This window comes from Pseudorca crassidens, chromosome 1, assembly GCF_039906515.1.
Source record: "Pseudorca crassidens isolate mPseCra1 chromosome 1, mPseCra1.hap1, whole genome shotgun sequence".
In the NCBI taxonomy this organism is placed as follows: Eukaryota; Metazoa; Chordata; class Mammalia; order Artiodactyla; family Delphinidae; genus Pseudorca; species Pseudorca crassidens.
The window spans coordinates 178,124,004-178,142,191 of record NC_090296.1 but is presented as its reverse complement, the minus strand read 5'-3'; the positions used below and the strand labels follow the sequence as shown (position 1 = coordinate 178,142,191).

Sequence of the window (18,188 nt, the reverse complement as noted above, 5' to 3'; positions counted from 1 at the left end):
CAGCCATCACTCTGCCTGACCCGCCCGCCACACTCAGCAGCGCTTACCTCCCACCCTTGGAATATTGCTGACAGCTCTTTGAAAACTTAAAAAGTATGACAGGCTTTCAGGAATGGTGACTTCCCACCAAGGAATGGAGGCATGGGAGGATTTAAGTACCTGGGTTTAAATAATGCTTGCCTTTTGTTCTCCCTAATAGTGCTGGTCATGTGGGTTTTTCTTCCCCACAGCTTTCTGACGTGATCGTTCTCCAATAGAGGACTTCAGTCTTTTAAAAACAGTAATTTTGGTAACAGTGGTAATTGCTTTAATTAGAGTTCTTTAAAGGTAGATCCTTCTTGCCCACCTCCTCTTAAGACGTGACTCATGCTCTGATCTATCGCGGTACCCTGAATCCACGCGGTATTATTTCCTCCTCATACCCGTTAACGGGCATTGTAGGAGAGGAGGTGGAAAACTTCCAGAAGTCGCTATTTTTTCAGTCTAGAATAATTACAAGTAATTTTTCTTTGTTTCCAGGAAATGGTAGATAATCAGCTTTCTGTAGAGAAAAATATGCACGTTGCATATGACTGCACTTTCCACGGGGGTCTTTCATGGGGACTAGAGCTCTTAACTGCCCACTGGGTTCCATTTGGATCACAAAAGCCTTCTCTGGCTCCCCAGCAGAACTGATTTGCCTCTCGTGTTTCCGGGGACCCAGTCCTGTTATGAAGCGACAGTAGTTGGCCCTGCATAGAGTTTTTTATCCCCAAATAGCCGCATTCTTTCAAATGGCTGTTTGAGCTGCTTGACACACACTAGGGAAGCTGGCAGAATATCATACCCTTCCCTTTGGGAATGAGAAGCGTGGTGACAAAGAAGCCACCCAGAAGGCCCCACACGGCTGGGTGCGGGGCTCAGGAGAAGCTTGCAGGGACCAGCCTCCCCCTCGGCCCATCCGGATAACCTCCTCCGCTCCGCTCTTCTGTATGTCGGCAGGGACAGAAACGGGCAGCTCTGGCTCTTTGAGTTCTGTTTTCTGTTGAGTTTCAATCTCCTGGTTGGTGTTGGGTGAAATTGCTGAGAAAAGTATCCATCACAGATAATCTAGAAAAGGGGAAATTGGAAACCATTGAATTTTGCTTCTAAAACTCCTCTTGGAGTGTGACAAGCAAAAGTAAGTAATTTGTATTCTGGAGTTCCTGTTCACTTATACTTTCATGTCCTTTCTTTGTGCTTGTCCACATTTTAGGAAGATAATGAAAGTAAATGTTTCCTCTGCAGTTTTCTTTCTATCTGTCGTCTATCCATCCATCCATCCATCCACCCTGTACTTATATCTGTTTATCTATTTATCTATACGTCATTATCTGTCTGTAAGGGAGGACAAATTCTCCTCTACTCTTTAGGTCTCCAGTTGGGTCTAAGAATTAAATGGACAAAGACAGATGAACAGGAGAAAGGCATACACGTTTTAGTAAACTGTTACATGTACATAGGAGCCTTCATAAGAGAATGAAGACCTGAAGAAGCAACCAGAGCAGAAAGCTTTTATACCTTTTAGACAAAGAAACAATACATTTGTGAAGAATGGACAAGACACAGGGTTTTGGGCCAGAGGTGGTAAATGGTGAAGTAAGATAAGGGTTGGCTGAACTCTCGGCCTCAGATTCCCCATCTCTGGTGATAAGAGTATCTTCCTTTCTCCCGGTACAGGGAGGACACCTTTCACAGGGGAGTTTATCTCCTGCTTTCAGGAAGAAAAAGGAAAGTTAGAGAGCCCTTGTTATACCTGCTATTTCTCAAGTGCCTTTAATTCAAAAGAATCAGTATGCCTGAGTGGCATATTTTGGGGGGACATCCTCTGAACTCCTTCACCATCCATTCTATACCTATATCTCCATCTGTCTATACATCAGCTGCCTGCCTATCCATCCATCCATCTGTCCATCCATCAGTCTGTCCATCCATCCATCCGTCTGTCCATCCATCCATCCGTCCGTCCATCCGTCCATCCATCCACCCACCCATCCATCCATCCATCCATCCATCCATCCATCCATCCATCCATCCATCCATCCATCCATCCTATACCTGTCCCTCTACCTGCCTGCCTATCTACCATCATCCATCCTCTGTCTCATTCACCAATAGCCCGCATGGCCAGGTGATCACCAATTAAGCCACACTTCATCTTGCTGTGAATTTCGCAGCTACTTGTCAATTTGTGGATTGTTAATCTGGGTCCCTTCCCTGTCCAGCCCCTCAATCCTGAGATCTCTCCAGCGTCCAAATTTGGCATTGTGGTGTCTTATTCATGCTCTGTCACTGAGCTGGGCCACCGTCCCTCCCTGTCAGGCTGCTGCCCTCACCAACACGCTAGCTTTGGCACTCAGCCCTGCGTTTCAGGTACAGAACAGGCTTTTCCCTTAAATTCTGACACCACAACAGGAACCAGACTGTGTTGACGAGTGTGAGTGAGAGAAGGGGAAGGAGGTACAGCACAGGTAACAGATAACCCTACTGGATGGGACTTCCCTTAGAGCCTCTAGGTGGGTCTGTCCTGGGGGTCCTTTACAGAGCTCCCCCCACACCTGCTGCCAGGTGACCCTCATGGGGAGGAGGGGCCACTTCCTCCCTGGGAGGGCTTTGTGCTTGTCCCGTCTCTGCATTCAGAGGCCAGCCTCCCTAATCCTCACTTCCTGTCTCAAGAGCAGCCTCTCCCCAGGATGACTGACAACAGAAATGGCCCTTGTGTTTGAGAGATAAACCCGCCCCCACCCTTAGCCTCAGGAATGCTCCCATGCCTTCTGGTACCTGACAAGAAGGTCCATTAGAACATGATTTTCCAACGTGAGCCTTAAAAAACAAGTGTGTCCAACAGCGTTCCCAAAGGCTGACAGAGACAGCAAGCTACCCAGGTCCCTGCTCTGGACTTTCTTCTCTCCTTTATGATAGAATTCTCCAACCCAGCCTGGCCTCCTGCAGGTGTGCCACCTGCAGGCTGCAGGTACAGCTACTGCAAACCCATTCCTTAGCCCCTAGCCCACCAATTACTACTTTTTCAGGAACAATTCTGTTTCTGCCGTTTACTCCGCATAGAATATGGAGCTTCTCAGCCTCAAACACGCGCATTCAGGCCAACAGACTCAACAAGAAGCATGATGTCTGCTTTATATTTCATAATCAAATGTCCACTTAATAGTTCTTCCCAAAACAAAGACGATCAGTCTGTCCCAAAGGTGAATTCAAATTTCTTCTTTTTACTAGGTAAATACTGCTTACATGTTTAAGATGATTTTTAAAAGGTAACGAAACAAACAAAACCCCCCAAACCTTAGTTAGGGACTGGGATTCTATTTGGGCATCCTGTTTCTCCCCTTCCCTCTCTACCTGTCCTTCCTACCTACCCTGCCAAAGCTGCTCAGAGACAAGTCTGTATATAGTCCCATGCTGTTTACCCTTGGGAGCTCTCAGCCCATGCTCCACCCCGGCCATATCCGCCCTCTTTACCCATTCATTTCTGTCCCCTCTGAGCAGAGGTGAGGGAGGCCACGTCACACATGCAGTCTCAGCTGGGGTGGCAGCAGCTACCGGGACCCCCTTTCCTTAGAAGCAGTCAGTCAAGTGGGAGTTCCCTTTCTCAGTTCCTGGATCACATCTGCTTATTAAGAAAAAGTATTTAAGACTTGAAAATGAGGCAAAAGGTGATGGCATGTCATTTCAGTGTTAACTCAAAAAGATAACCCCAAAGGTTTCAGTTTATTATTCCCTAGGGCATTAACCAGTTTTGTACTATTTTGTATTAACCTAGCACTCAAATTCTAACAGTCCTTTATGAAATTGCTATAAATATCAAGTTCCCCAAGTGTTCCTGGAATTATATTACTATTTCCATCATTCATTAATGAATTGAATGAAGTATTTGATGTGCTCATTTCAATCCTGTAATAGTTATCTATTGCTGGGTAACAAATTATCCCAAATCTTAGTGGCTTAAACAAATAATAAACATTTGTTATGTTACACAGCTTCTGTGGGTTGGGAATTCAAGAGCATTTTAGTAGAATGATCTAGCTTGGGTTCTTTCATGAGATTGCAATCGGCCAGGACTACAGCCAACTGTAGGAGCCTGGGCGGATCTGCTCTCCAAGATGACTCCCTTATGTGGGTGACAAGCCAATGGTCACTATTGGCAGGAGGCCTCAGTCCTCACCATGGGGACCTCGCCACATACCTGCGTGAGTTTCCTCATGACATGGCAGCTGGCTTCCCCCAGAGCAAGTGATCCAGGAGAGAATAGGGGAAAGTCACAGCGTCTGCTAAGACCTAGAAGTTACATCCTGTTGGTCACATTAGTCAGTCCTATTCATTGTGGGAAGAGGTGACACAAGGGCAAGAGTACTGGAGGACGGGGATCATTGGGGGAAGTCTTAGAGGCTGGCTACCAACATCCTCCCTCTGTGCCCCAGTGATTCACGTCCTACCCACTCACAAAATGTGCTTAGCCTCCCCCAGGGCCCCCAATGCAGTAGAGTATCAGTTTGAAGTCCAGAATTTCATTATCCAAATTAGATCCAGATGTTCTTGAGGCTCCTTAGGTGTAGTTCCTTGAATCCTCAAAGCCAGGTCTGAAATTTGTGAACTAGAGAGACAAGTTATCTGCAATAATAGGACAAGCATAGCATAATTACTGAAGACCCTCCTGTTCAACAGAGTTGGAAATTGGGGATGCACGGAAGTCACTGGTTCATAGCAATTCTGAAATCCAGTAGGGTACAAATTGACATTTCCTGGGAATAATTTTCCACAGCTCTTGGATTTACTCTGCAGGCTTTTGGTTTTACCCTCTGAGTCATCCTTCCTTTTCCTGTATTTGTGTAGTTTTCTCAGCCTGCTTCTGCCTTGTACAAGTTTCAGGGTCCAAAGACATCTTTTCAGTTTGTGCTGTCTGTCCGTTTCAGCTCAAGCTGTCAGTGCTTCTTCCAATATAATTCTCTTAAAAACCTTGTGGATGACCTGTGAATCTCAGTGCGGGGTGGGGGGCTCACTCCATTAGAGAAAAAAAAAAGCTTCACCTACAAATAGCTCCAATATATGCCCTGAAAGGACAGGGTTGTTGAAGTGCTCAGTCTGTGGCATTTGTTATTTGTATGGCAGCCCGAGCCGACTAAGGCACAGTCACACTCTTGGGTTCATCTTTAGACCAGATTTTCCTGATGGTGCCTGTACTTGATTTTTACCTAAGAGCCCTTTAGATTTAACATCATTTGCCATCTGGAGAAGGTGAGAATTTTCAAAAGCAGGAAGTGCTGCCTCTCTTTTTTTTTAACAGTCCTGCCTTTAGCTCATCTCTCTTGTCTCACTTTTTACCAGAAGCAGCAAGAAGAAATCACTCTTCAGTACTCTGCTTGGGCCATCTCCTTTGCTAGACCACCCCATGCCTAAGGTACGTTTTCTATCTTCCTTATAAGGCAACAGTGCTGGTAAAGTTTCTGTCTCTACTACATAACAATTTCCAGTAAGATTTTTCCCTTTTCTTTAATCCCTTACCTGAGGCCACCTCAAAGACAGTCATGCTTCTATAAACAGTTTTTCAAGGCTCTTCAAGTTTTCAAGGACACTTTCCTCAAAGTCCTTCCAGCTTTTACTATGAGGTTCCAAAGCCACAAGGAAACTTTCCTCTAATATCCCTAAACTTATCTGGGAATTCCCACACCAAGAGACAGGGGCCCATCCTCAGAAAACCCCCTCTCACTCTTTCCCAGGAATTCCCCCACGCCTCCAACTCTATTCTTTTAATCCTCTCTCTCTCTCAGTAAGGATGGTGTGTGATTAGTTTGTTGGATATACTTTAGTCATGTCTTACAGAGAGATCACAGCTCTTAAACTTTTGGCCAAGAATTGAAGCCCCCAGAGGTCTGTGTCTGATGGGGACCCTGACTAGTGGGAGTGCAGTTGTATTCACACTAATGAACACGTCACACTGTCATTTAGAGCCTTGTGTCATTCTAGGTGCTGCTCCATTTCATTCCTTCAGAACCTTATGAAGTAAGCTCACTGATTGACCAGATGGACCCTGGTGGAGGCATGCAGGGATCAACTCAGGTGTCTCATTTCTGTTCCCATCTGAACCTGAATCCAGGCATTTGCAAGGAGCCTGTGACATGCCAGGGGCAGCGGCTGCTGCTGCCACAGCCATCATCCCTCCATCTCAGGGGCCCTTAGAGCCCCATGGCCTGAGCCACCTTTGTGCATGGCAGCCAGAGGGGCCTGGCGCCACCCCATCACAACCCCTCCAGGAAACAGCTGCCCGCCCTCCTGTTGTTGGGAGGGAGCAGCATTTGCTCCCCGGCACTGTCTCTGAGAGCAGCCTTGGCCAGAGAAAGGTTGGCGGAGTAGAGTTTGTTCATCTGTTCCATCTGCTCCCACCGCCGTGGAAGAGGTCACGACGGCCCACTTATGTGCAGCCAGTAAATCTGTAAGAGTTTTGCTAATACTGGAAGGGGCATACATGGGCGTGGGAGTTGACTGGATCGTGGCCAGCTGTGTGGCTTTTGGCAGGTGATTTAATCTCTCTGAGCCTCTGTGTCCTCATCCACAAGATGGGATGCCAACCTCTTAGAGGTGTTGTGAGAGTTAAGTATAAAACATTTGGTACAGTGTTGGACAAAGGGGAGACGTTTAAGAATGTAAGTTTTATTATTTAGTAGTAAGGAAAGAGGTTTTCATTTGGGGAAAAATATAAGTGTGAAAAAAATTAGATAGCAGGTCTCTATTAGCTTGATGTAGAAAAAGATACTGTAGGACCCCAGACTTCTATGCTACACCCACGAAGAATGAGGAGAGCCCCTTCTGTCTACCATCAGGGGTGCTCAGGCCATGTTGCTTGGTCCATGTTATAGATTGAATGTTTGTGTCCTCCCAAAATCCATCTGTTGAGATCCTAACCCCACAGTGTGATGGTATCAGGAGGTGGGGCCTTTGGGAGGTGATGAGGTCATGAGGGTGGAGCCCTCATGATGGAATTAGTGTCCTTATAAAGAGACCCCAGAGCACTTTCTAGCCCCTTCTGTAATGTGAGGACACAGCAGGAAGGCACCATCTGCAAACCAGGAAGCAGCCCTCACCAGTCACAGAATCAACAGCCTCCACAGCTGTGAGAAATGAGTGTTTGTTGTTTAGGACACCCAGCCTCTGATATATTTGTTACAGCAACCCGAGCTGACCAAGACAGTCCCATGGCTGATTTGAAGCCAGATGAAATCAGGGGTTTCCAGACACAATACTCCTGTGGTGTAGAAACAGGCACAGACTTACTATTTTTTGGAAAGGCTACATTTAATTCATTGTCTCTGTACCTCGTTTTCTTTATTTGGAAGGTGAAGGATTTGACCGGCCCTCAGACAGGCTCGGAGAATAACGGTCCATCATTCCAAGGGCCTGACTGCCTTCAAACAGCCTCTCAGTCTTTTCTTTGCCCTGAATTGTTTTTCATTGCCCAACATGGCGTCGGCACATAATAAATGCTCAGGCAACCTACGATGACTTTCTGATAAGACCATTCCTCACTCTGCCTGATCTTTGTTACATGCCTCCACCACCCGAGGCTGCTGGAACTGAAGTAGAAATTCCTGTTTGCCAAGCTCTGTCTCCTTCAGTGGCTTTAATGGAGTCTCTGTGTGTCCAGTCTCCCCCGAGTCCTGGTTTGTATGTACTTTTTTAGCCCTGGAAAAAATGCGTGTTTGAGCAGTTGATTGGACTCTACTTACAGGTGAAAAGAAAGTAGAAAAAGAACTGCCCCCCCCCCCCAAAAAAAAACCGTCAACTCGAATTCTATTGCCAATCCTCCTCGGAGCTTAACCAAGCTCGCAGCCTTGACACCCAGTCCCGGGAAAGGAGTTGAGTGGTTGTGGTCTTGGTGTCAAGTGTCCTGCCGAGACCCAGCAGGAGGGGTGAGTCGTATTAATTCTGTCTGACACCAAGGGCCTCGTTGCAATTCTTTTCAGTCCCCGCTCAGAGGTCTGCAGGGAAAAGAATGTTTTTAAATCCAGGACGAAACCTTGGTGCAGGCGGCCTGCCTGGTCTTGGTGGCCGGTTCTCAATAGAGAAATCCAGCGTCCAGAGTCAGGCTCTCCACGTGAAGGGCCCTCCCCACGTCCGTCACTGAATGAGGAGCCTGCACTAGTGGTTCTCTCCGCCCCGGAGCACTCTGTTTGGTGGCTGACTGTAAACTTGGTAACTCGGGGAGTGTGGATCTGCATCCCCAGACTGATCTGTCCTCTCCCCTCTCAGAGGAGCGCATCTGTGGCCTGAGAGTCGTTCGGTGAGATCACTATTTGGTTGACCAACCAGTGGCATCGATTTTGTGTTGCTATGTAAGCCCCCTGTTCAGCTGGACGGGAGCTGCCGACTTGGCGCAGGGCTGGGGGCCCCGGGGTGCCTGGCGGGCAGCTGCCCCGGCTCACGTTATATGCTGTGGCCCATGTTTCTTTCCACTAAGTCTGTTCATCAGCTTTTATGGCCACTGTTTGTTGAAGGGAAGTGCTGTTTGGGGAAGTGATCGGTTTACCATCCGACTGGATGATGGATGAAGGATTAGATTTTCCTCTTTTATTTAGCACTTGAACACAACCTGAGCATATGCTGTCCATCGCCGCGAGTTTTCCCGAATGTCCATTAATTCGTGCGTACGTCCATGGAATCTACTCTGTGCCAGATTCAGTGCCAGGCGTGTGCTAAGTTTGTGTGATCTGTCATCCTGAATCCGGTGGATCAGGTTCCTCTGAGATCTGCTGCAGCACTGCTGGGATTTGGATGCAAAGCGTGCGTCGTCTAAGTGCAGTGCAAGCACTCTCTAGCCTGGCCTTCGCAAGGCGTGTTAGAGTCAAGACTGGGTCTGCCGACGGCGGGTCTACTGAATAGCTGTGGTGACCATCATCAGTATTATCAGGTGAAGAGAGCTCAGGACTGCGCAGACCTGTCTTAGCCTGTTCTGCCTGCCCTGTATCGAGGGGGCGGCCCTCGTACGGAGCACACGGGGAAGCAGGTGCCACTGTAACAGCGGCTGGGCGAGCACAGGTCTCACTGTGCAGGCCTGTCCCACCAAGCTGGCGTGGACTCAGCAGGAGCCTCTCTCCCCTGCAGCCACAACCTTGAGAGGGGATTTTATCCCCTTCTACCCTGGTGCCTCATGCAGGAGAGCAAAGCAAAGCGCACCAGGTACAGCAGCAGGGAAGAGAGACGAGCACGGTGGCCAGGCTCGGCCATCGACCCTGTCCCACCGCAGCCTGAAGAGAAGGGCCCCGGGGTGTCCAGATGAGCAGTGACCTCTCCTCCAGCAGCCACAGCCCAGCCTGAGCTGCACAAAGCCAAGCGAGAACCCCTCTCCCCCACCCTCTAGAGGGAGGTGGAGAGCGACAACTCCCTCCTCTGTGTTACTCTGCGAACCGCTCATATTCCTGCAGGATCAGTGCAGTGGGAAGTTCAGCTCGTGTCCCCAAAATAGGTCAGAATGGACATCAGTTAAAGCCAAGAGCACACTGCACATCAGACCCCAAGTCCCCACGCCCAGTTCCATGCCCACCTTCCTAACCAGGGAGAGACCCTGTGATCAGTTGTCCAGACACGAGGCCCAGAACAGGGACCCGCTCCCATTTGTGTTTCACCAGAGAAACGAAAGCCCCAACCAATGAAATCCCCGTTTCAGTTATTAGTTTATCATCTCTCAGCCCCAAATCCATCCTTCTTTGCTCTGCCTGTGACACTGGAGCTGGACCCCAGCTGGCTGGGGGAATATTCTTTTTTTGCAGGCTGGAGGAATATTAGGGTTCCTCAACAGAGGGCAACAGATGGACCACGGGGCCAGGAAGACCCTTCCCTTCCGGGTGCCGGCCCTGCATTGCTGTTGTTCCTCAGTGAAGGGCCTAGACAGCTGCCCCACCCCCCGCCCCAGCGAGCTGCTTCTCCAGCTGGCTGCATGCTCCCTGTCGCGCAGGGTCTCCTGAATAGGTGGGAGTCCTAGCCCTGGTTGGGGGTGACCCCCTCCCAGCCCTTGTCCCCTATGTCCACTCTCCCTCCACCAGACAGTGTCAGGCCCTTTTGCACCTGCTACTGCTGGACCCTCTCCAGTCCTCTTATACCCCTTTTAATAGTTTTGGTTAACAGTTCTTAATATTAAATTTCCCCATTCAGATAATCATGGTGGTCGATTTCTTCCAACTAGATCTTGACCAATATTACCCCTCCCTTTTTTGCTGAGAAATGAAAGTCCAAAATAAACTCCCCTCCTTTAAAGAAATTGAACCCTCAAAGAAATCACAGCCCCCAAACTTCTCCCTTATTGCATATTGGGTGTATGTGGAGTTAGCTGATTATTTAGACCACAGGGATATGAAGACAGAACTGGGCTGTGTCCTTCTGCTGGGGTTCTGGGCTGGGAGCACTGGTGTCTGAGGCTGAAGGTTTGTCACCCTGCCTGTCTAGTGGAGGCTGAGGCACATCAGAGACAAGGTGACACAATGATGGAAACCCCCCATTGTACCATTTCAGTCCATCATTTAGCTGAGGCTCTTTCTTCAACTTCACATTTACGTGAGCCAATAAATTCCTCCCTCCCTCCCTCCCTCCCTTCCTTCCTTCCTTCCATGGTTTTTTTAACTGATATTCACATAAAATAAAATTAACCACTTTAAAGTGAGCCATCCAGGGGCATTTAGTGCCTTCACCATGTTGTACAACCACCACCTCTATCTAGTTCCAAAACATTTTCATCGCCCCAGAAGGAAACCTCATACCCGTGAAGCAGTTATTCCCTTCCCCTCCCCACCCAGCCGCTGACAATCGATCAGCTTTCTGTGTCTCTGGATTTGCCTGTTCTGGGTACTTCATGTGAATGGAATCATACAGTATGTGACCTTTTGTGTCTGTATTCTCATCACTTGAAAACTCAGTGTTTTCAAGGTTCATCCATGTCGTAGCATGTATCAGTACCTGATCCTTTTTGTGGCTGAATAACGTCCACTGTATGTATATGTCACATTTTGCTCATTCATTCATCCGTTGATGGACACCTGGGTTGTGTCCACCTTTTGGCTAGTGTGACTAATGCTGCTCTGAACATGTGTGTACATGTATTTGTTTGAACATGTTTATAATTCTCTTGGGTATATGCCTGGGAATGGAATCCTTGGGTCATATGGAAACTCTGTGTTTAACTTTTTGAGGAATTACCAAACTGTTTTCTGACGTGGCATTGGGTTTTCATAGCTTTAAATCAAGAGTCCCAGCAAAAAAAACATATTGTGGCTTTTGGTCTTTATCGTGTCTTAGTCTATTCAAGCTGTCATAGCAAACAAGTCTGTACCACAGGCAGGGTGGCTTATAAACAGCAGAAATTGATTTCTCATAGTCTGGAGGCTGGAAGTCCAAGTGGCAGCATGGTCGGGTGAGGGTCCTCTCCTGGGTCAGCATTTTCTCCCTGCATCCTCACATGGTGTAAGGAGCGAGGGAGCTCTGTGGGGTCCCTTTTATAAGGGCACTAATCCCATCCCTGCAGGCTCCACCCTCATGGCCTCATCACCCCAGAGGCTCCACCTCCTAATACCATCAGCTTGGGGGTTAGGATTTTGACATGTGGATCTCGGGGGGACACAGTCTATAGCAGTCTGGGAGCACTGGGGGGCTGTGGAAGGCTTTTAAGCAGAGAGGTGACAAAATCAGATCTGTGACTTAAACCATGGCTCTGGCTACGCTGTGGTGGGTGGATTCTAGGGAAGAAGCACAGACTCAGGGAGACCGGCGTTGAGGGGAGGGGTTCAGACCATGCAGCCTCAGGGAGGCTAGTGGGCGAGAGAGGAGGGGCGTGTCCCTTTACCCCATTTCTATGCCGGGGGAGAGTAGCCCTCAGATTCCAGAACTGCAGCCACCCTTATGGCTGAAGACTCCTTACTGGGCGGCAGTTAGAACGGGCAGGCCTTATAGTCAGGCTGTGGCTGGACCACATTCTCACCATTTATCAACTGTGGAGTGATAAATGGGACTTGGGGTCCTTCCTAGCTTCTCTGTGTCTCAGTTTTTGCAGCTAGGAATCGGGGAGAGTAGGAAAATCTGGCTATATACAAGTGAGGTAAGGTATGTAAAGCACTCGGCATGATGGAGAAGGCAGAAGGGCCTCCCCGCAAAGATGCCCACGTCCTAATCCCTGGAACCTGTAACTGGGTTGTGTTCTATGGCAGAAGAGGCTTTGCAGGTATCATTAAGGTTATAGACCTTAAGATCGGAAGATTATCCTGGATTATCTGGGTGGGGCCAGTGTAATCACATGAGTCGTGTTATGGGCTGAACTGTGTCCCCCCACCCCCCGCCAAATTCATATGTTGAAGTCCCCAGAATGTGATTGTTTTTGGAAAGAGGGTCTTTAAAGAGGCAACTGAGGTTAACTTAGGTCAGCATGGTGGGCCCTATTACATATGACTGGGGTCCTTATGAGAAGAAGACAGACACAGGGACGACCATGTGAGCCCACAGGAGAAGGCGGCCATCCACAAGCCAAGGAGAGAAGCCTCAGGAGAAACACCTTGCCCACACCTTGATCTGGGACTTCCAGCCTCCAGGACGGGGAGACAATAAGTGTCTGTTGTTTAAGCCCCCCAGGCTTATACTGGGACTTTGGTATAGCAGCCCTAGCAGTCTAATACACCTGTGGTTCCCTTTTTAATTTTGTTTTCAATTTTAAAGGTGAAAAGAAACAAAGGACTCGAATCGACATTGCCAAGGCCCACAGATGGAACTTCATGAGTCAGGTCTTCTCCTCATGTGCGTCACCCACCAGAATCAAAAACACCTTTGCTGGTCCCAGGAGAGATCTCTCTTCCCACCAAGGACAGAGACCCCCAGCTCAGTTGGACCTCACTAAGGTGGGTCTGCTCTTCTGCTACGCCCCTTGGTGGTCGTGCTGGCAGCTGGAGGTCTGAACACAGGGCCCGGCCACAGCCCACACCGTCCATACAACATTCATCCCAAATGCTCGTGCCGGGGCACCCCCTCCTCTGCCTGCTGAAGCGTCTCCAACAGAGACCCAGTGCCCCACGTCTAGACGTGGCCGCCAGAGGAAGTAGCAGTGATGGGGGTGCCCATGGCCGCAGGCAAAAGGAAGACAGAGGGAACCAGCAGGCTGGGGCATCCTGGCCCAGCTCGCCCACTGGGCAGCGTGAAGGGAGAGGATGCCACCCCGCTTAGAACGGCCATCCTGCTGCTGGTAAACCTGCCCCGTCAGCGCCCTGGAGCCTGGCTGCCTGGTGAGCACCCTGCTGTGGTGGCGGAAGGGAGTCCGGGTGAATGTCCTGTGATATAGGGGAGCGGCATGGAAGCGGGGACTCCAAGGCAAGATACCCCGTCAGCTTCAGCGTCAAAAGTCAGTTAAATGGGATTAATGATAACGCTGCCCTGACCCCTTCGGAGGTTATTATTATGAAAACCATCATTCGTGTCTATGATTATGCCACATCCATTCCAGGTCCTTTTCCCACCGTTTTTCTTAAAGCTCAGGAATCGGTGCTGAATAGGCTGCCGGAACCAGGCAGTATTGAGGATTTCTTCAAAATAATCCACTCAGGCCCCGTTCAGATGTGTTCTGCGTACACAGAGCTCCTCTGGCCTGTGGCACCGCCTAGTGGATGCTTCAGGGGTGGCTGGACGGACCCTCCTGTCCCTCTGACGAGGACACCTGGTCGGGGTTGAGTTTTTGGCTCCGGGGAGGGTTCCTCCCACCCAGGGGGCAGATGTTCTGGCTTTGGAATGGGCAGGTCCTTTAACGTCTTTGACATAAAGTCCCATGATTTTCTTTGGATATCAGTCGTCACCCATTTAACCTGGCAGTGACAAAAATCCCTGGGTCAAATTGGAGAATTTCACAGTTTCATCTACCCAGCTTGGGTTTGTATGAGTTTGCCCTACAAAGGAGAGAAGGTGGAGAGAGGAGGTGAGCAGAAATGCTGCTCCTTCAGCTCTAGATTCCTTCAGAGACGGCAGAGTTAGTGGAAAGTATGCCAGGCATGGTGTGTCTCACTCAGAATCGTGTGAAGTTGCAAGGAACAGAAAGCCAGCGTAAGCGGCTTCAACACGTACTTTTCTCATGTAAGCAGGTGTTCAGAGGTAGGGCTTGCTGCCCCTGGTTCCCTTAATCTGTGATGCTCACCCAAGCCTTTCCTTTGCCTCCTGGTTGCAAGACAGACGCTATAGCTCCAGACATCATGTCTGAAGTCAAGGCAGAAAGAAGGGAGGCGAGGAGTCAAACAAGCCATGTCTATCCCTTTAATAGGAAAAGTAAAGTTTTCCCGGAAATGTTCTCAACCTACTTCCATTTGGATCCACTGGCCAGAGTGGATCATAGGGCCACCCCTAGTTGCAAGAGAAGTTGGGAAGTTGGGGAACAGGATTGTCACGGTTATCTGGTGCTGCGCATGTGGCCACCACAGAAAAGAGGAAGAAGGGAGGATGGAGGGTGTGGAGGCTACGACAGTTGCTTTGTCTGACTTATTGTGCAGTCACATCTCCATGCAGAGGACCTCCAATTGAGATTCATTTATGATGCCATCTTGAGCAAACAGGGTCTTTTTACCAGCTGTCTTATGTAGAAAAGCTGTTTCTACAAGTGATATTATTAACATCCCGGCCGAGCAGCCCTGTGGGTTGACCTTCACTTGCCGGTTGAGAGGAGACTGCTGAGTCCTGCATATTTACCAGCTGTTCCGTTGAAAACGGTTGCATATTTGGAAAGGAAATGAAGCAGATTGGTCCGAGGTTTCAGGATGAAGTTAAAAGTATGAAGGAGGGGGCTTCCCTGGCGGCACAGTGGTTTAGAGTCCGCCTGCCAATGCAGGGGACGCGGGTTCGTGTCCCGGTCTGGGAAGATCCCACATGCCGCGGAGTGGCTGGGCCCGTGAGCCATGGCCGCTGAGCCTGCGCGTCCAGAGACTGTGCTCCGCAACGGGAGAGGCCACAGCAGTGAGAGGCCCGCGTACTGCAAAAAAAAAAAAAAAAAGGTATGAAGGAGGGACGTCCTTCTTGAACAAAGAAAATCTCTTCAATCCTAGTGAAGCAATGGTTTGTGAGAAGACCTTACAGAGCCAAGGCCGAGTGGCGGTTGCCCTTGGAAACCAAGGGAACTTTCTTCCTGATTGGGTAGCTGGTCATGAAGAGGGTTATGGCAGCCTGGCCTGGCTGCCATGCTTTTTTTTTTTTTTAATTCTTTTTTATTGAAATATAGTTGATTTACAGTGTTGTGTTAGTTTCTGGCATACAGCAAAGTGATTCAGCTATACATGTATATATTTTTTCATATTCTTTTCCATTATGGCTTATTACAAGACATTGAATATAGTTCCCTGTGCTGTACAGTAGGGCCTTGTTCTGGCTGCCATACTTTCACGGAGATTTTTTTTTTTAATTACGTAAATGGAGAGAAAACAAAGGATAGAGGATAAAAGCCCATAACAGAGGGACTGTTGGTTTTCTCTCAGGAAAGAGACTTCAAAAACCTCCAGCAAAGCTTTGCTAATTATTACTTAGGCAGCCAAAGGGAGGCCTCTCTCCCGTAAGGCTAATGAGAGATCTGATACAAAGTGAGTGTTGCTCCTGAGATTCCTAATTCTGCACAAAATCAGAGAGTTTTTCAACCCAAGACAAGGTTAGGTGGTAGTTTACGAGAGGTTGAGTTCTTAGTGAGTTGACACCACGTTGTTCTTATAAGTGAAACTTACCCTGTTTTTTTTTTTTTTAATAAATTTATTTATTTTGTTTATTTATTTTTGGCTGCATTGGGTCTTTGTTGCTGCACGTGGGCTTTCTCTACTAGTGGCAAGCGGGGGCTTCTCTTCGTTGTGGTGTGCGGGCTTCTCATTGTGGTGGCTTCTCTTGTTGTGGAGCATGGGCTCTAGGTGTGTGGGCTTCAGTAGTTGTGGCACGTGAGCTCAGTAGTTGTGGCTCGCGGGCTCTAGAGCACAGGCTCAGTAGTTGTGGTGCACGGGCTTAGTTGCTCCACGGCATGTGGGATCTTCCTGGGCCAGGGCTTGGACCCGTGTCCCCTGCCTTGGCAGGTGGATTCTTAACTGCTGCGCCACCAGGGAAGCCCAAAATTTACACTGTTTTAAATAATATATATTTTTATTTATTTATATTTACAAAAACACCTCTGGTCTGGCTCATAGGTTTCCTAATTCTCTCAGCTTTCCTGGCTGGAGAGGAGCGTTCCCTCCGACCCCCCAGGCCACCTGGCGGCCACGACGGGTACCGCAGTGTCCAGAGGGGACTCGTTTGTCCCCTAGGGGTGTCCATGCCAAATCCAGTTCCTTTTTAGTGATAGAAAAGACACATGGACTGATTCGCGTCTCAGATGCTGATTTTTTTTTCGGATTGCATCCTCCTGTCTTTGGGTGTGTGTGTGCGTACGTGCGTGTGTGTGTGTGTCTTATGCTATTATGATTTTTATTATGGTAAAAAGCACATAACATAAAATTTACCATCTTTACCATTTTCAACAGTACCATTTATAGTAATACTGAGTATATTCCCATTACTGTGAAACAGATCTCCAAAACTTTTCACCTTGTAGCACTGACACTGTATACCCATTAAGCTTCCACTCTCTGTGATTTCCTCCCTCATCGTCTTTCAGCAGGGGGAGTTTAAGCCTCTGTCGCCCGACGGCTGAGGACCCGGGGCTTCAGTGGAAAGCTGGCAGCTTGTCGCCTGTGAAGCACCCTCTTCACCTCGGATGAGAGCGGGGGTGGGGAATGGAGCTGAAGAAGGTAAAGTGGTTTCCCAACATGGGGCTTGTGGACCAACACGGAAAGGGTGGTGCTGAGCTGGCAGCTTGCGAGACGGCCGTGGGGCAAACGACCTGGGTTCCTTCTCGTGGTCCCGCTCCCTGGAGAGGCGGGGGTGGGGTGGGGGGGGTGCGTAATCACGTGAGGCGTTCGCAAAGGAAAGAGAGGCTGGTCAGGCCAGCGATCGGTTCAAGGCAGTGGAGCTGAACTGAATCTGTGTCTCTTATGTCGAATTTGCCTTATGTTGGTACACGGAGAAGACTGTATTTTCCTACTGGTTAATGTGAATTAAAGTCGTATTTGCTTCCTTTGACGGAATCATCCCAAAGTGATGGGAAGCGGTCTCCCCGTGCTCGCTGCCCGCTGGTGGCCTCACTGCTGCTTGGGCTCAGCAGGGCCCTTATCTGCGGGGAGGAGATCTGTGATCACAGGTTCCTGTCCACTCCCTGCCATCCCCAGCCACAGGGTAGGACGTCTGTGTGTATATGTGTGTGTGTGAAGATATAGTCTGTTTACATATAAAATGTGCTTCTATTTATAAACTGGAACGATAAACCGAAGACTGCAGGGCTGCAGGACAGGGAGAGATGCTTGGCTTGTCCGTCAGGACTGCCTGTGGGCCTGGGTGCGAGGAGTCCCTGCCCGGGCCTGGGGGGTGAGGACCCCGTGGGCTGAGTTACGGGGAGCCAACACCCTCCTTTCTAGATCACAGGACTCTGGAACTCCCTACCCACGTGGCCCCAAGCCCACTTCGAGGGCCCCGTCTCAGGGTTCATCCTCCTGAAGGCTGACTAGGGCTGGCGTGTCCACATGTGTGTGTGCAAGGCCCCCTGAGCTATGGGGAAGCGGGGGTGGGGGGAATGGGACCAGGAGGGGCAGTGAGCGGCAGGCTGTCCTGTGCCGCCACGTTCCAGTGTGGAGCTCTAAGTAGCCAGGAATTCTACCTGGAAATTGGCCTCCATGTCTGTGAGGAAGTGCTTCTCTGAGAAGAGGATGGGACATATTCTATTTAAGAATTTGTTGGCTTGATTTATTACTTTAAAATACATGTCCACATAGAATGCGGGCCTCTGTCTGTAACCTTGTCCCAGGACCCACACATGTTAAGGTCAGTCTACTAATAAATTCACCTTGTTTTGTATATTTACCTTGGGAATCATGAAAATATTTTACATACCGATGGCAAAAAATTAAATTTCAAGGTGTGCTTCCTAAGTGTTGAGAGCAAAATGAAACAACTGAGCAGAACTGGGTCTTGAACCACTGGCGTAACTATCTAGAAAGGAACTCTTTCAGGTGACTATAAAATGCAATCATTTGACTTTACGTCCCTGGTCGGGCCGTATTCTGAGGAAAAAAGAACTGTAAAACATTTTTAAA

The 18,188-nt window shown here is 48.9% G+C and overlaps 1 long non-coding RNA gene across 1 annotated transcript; it reads left to right on the top strand.

Moving 5' to 3' along the window:
- The first annotated feature begins 149 nt into the window (after positions 1-149).
- On the top strand, positions 150-17,615 carry LOC137203954 (uncharacterized). Its single transcript, XR_010933382.1, has 4 exons — positions 150-1,159; positions 5,359-5,431; positions 12,721-12,899; positions 16,658-17,615. It is a non-coding gene; the product is annotated as an uncharacterized lncRNA (long non-coding RNA).
- The last annotated feature ends 573 nt before the right edge of the window (positions 17,616-18,188 follow it).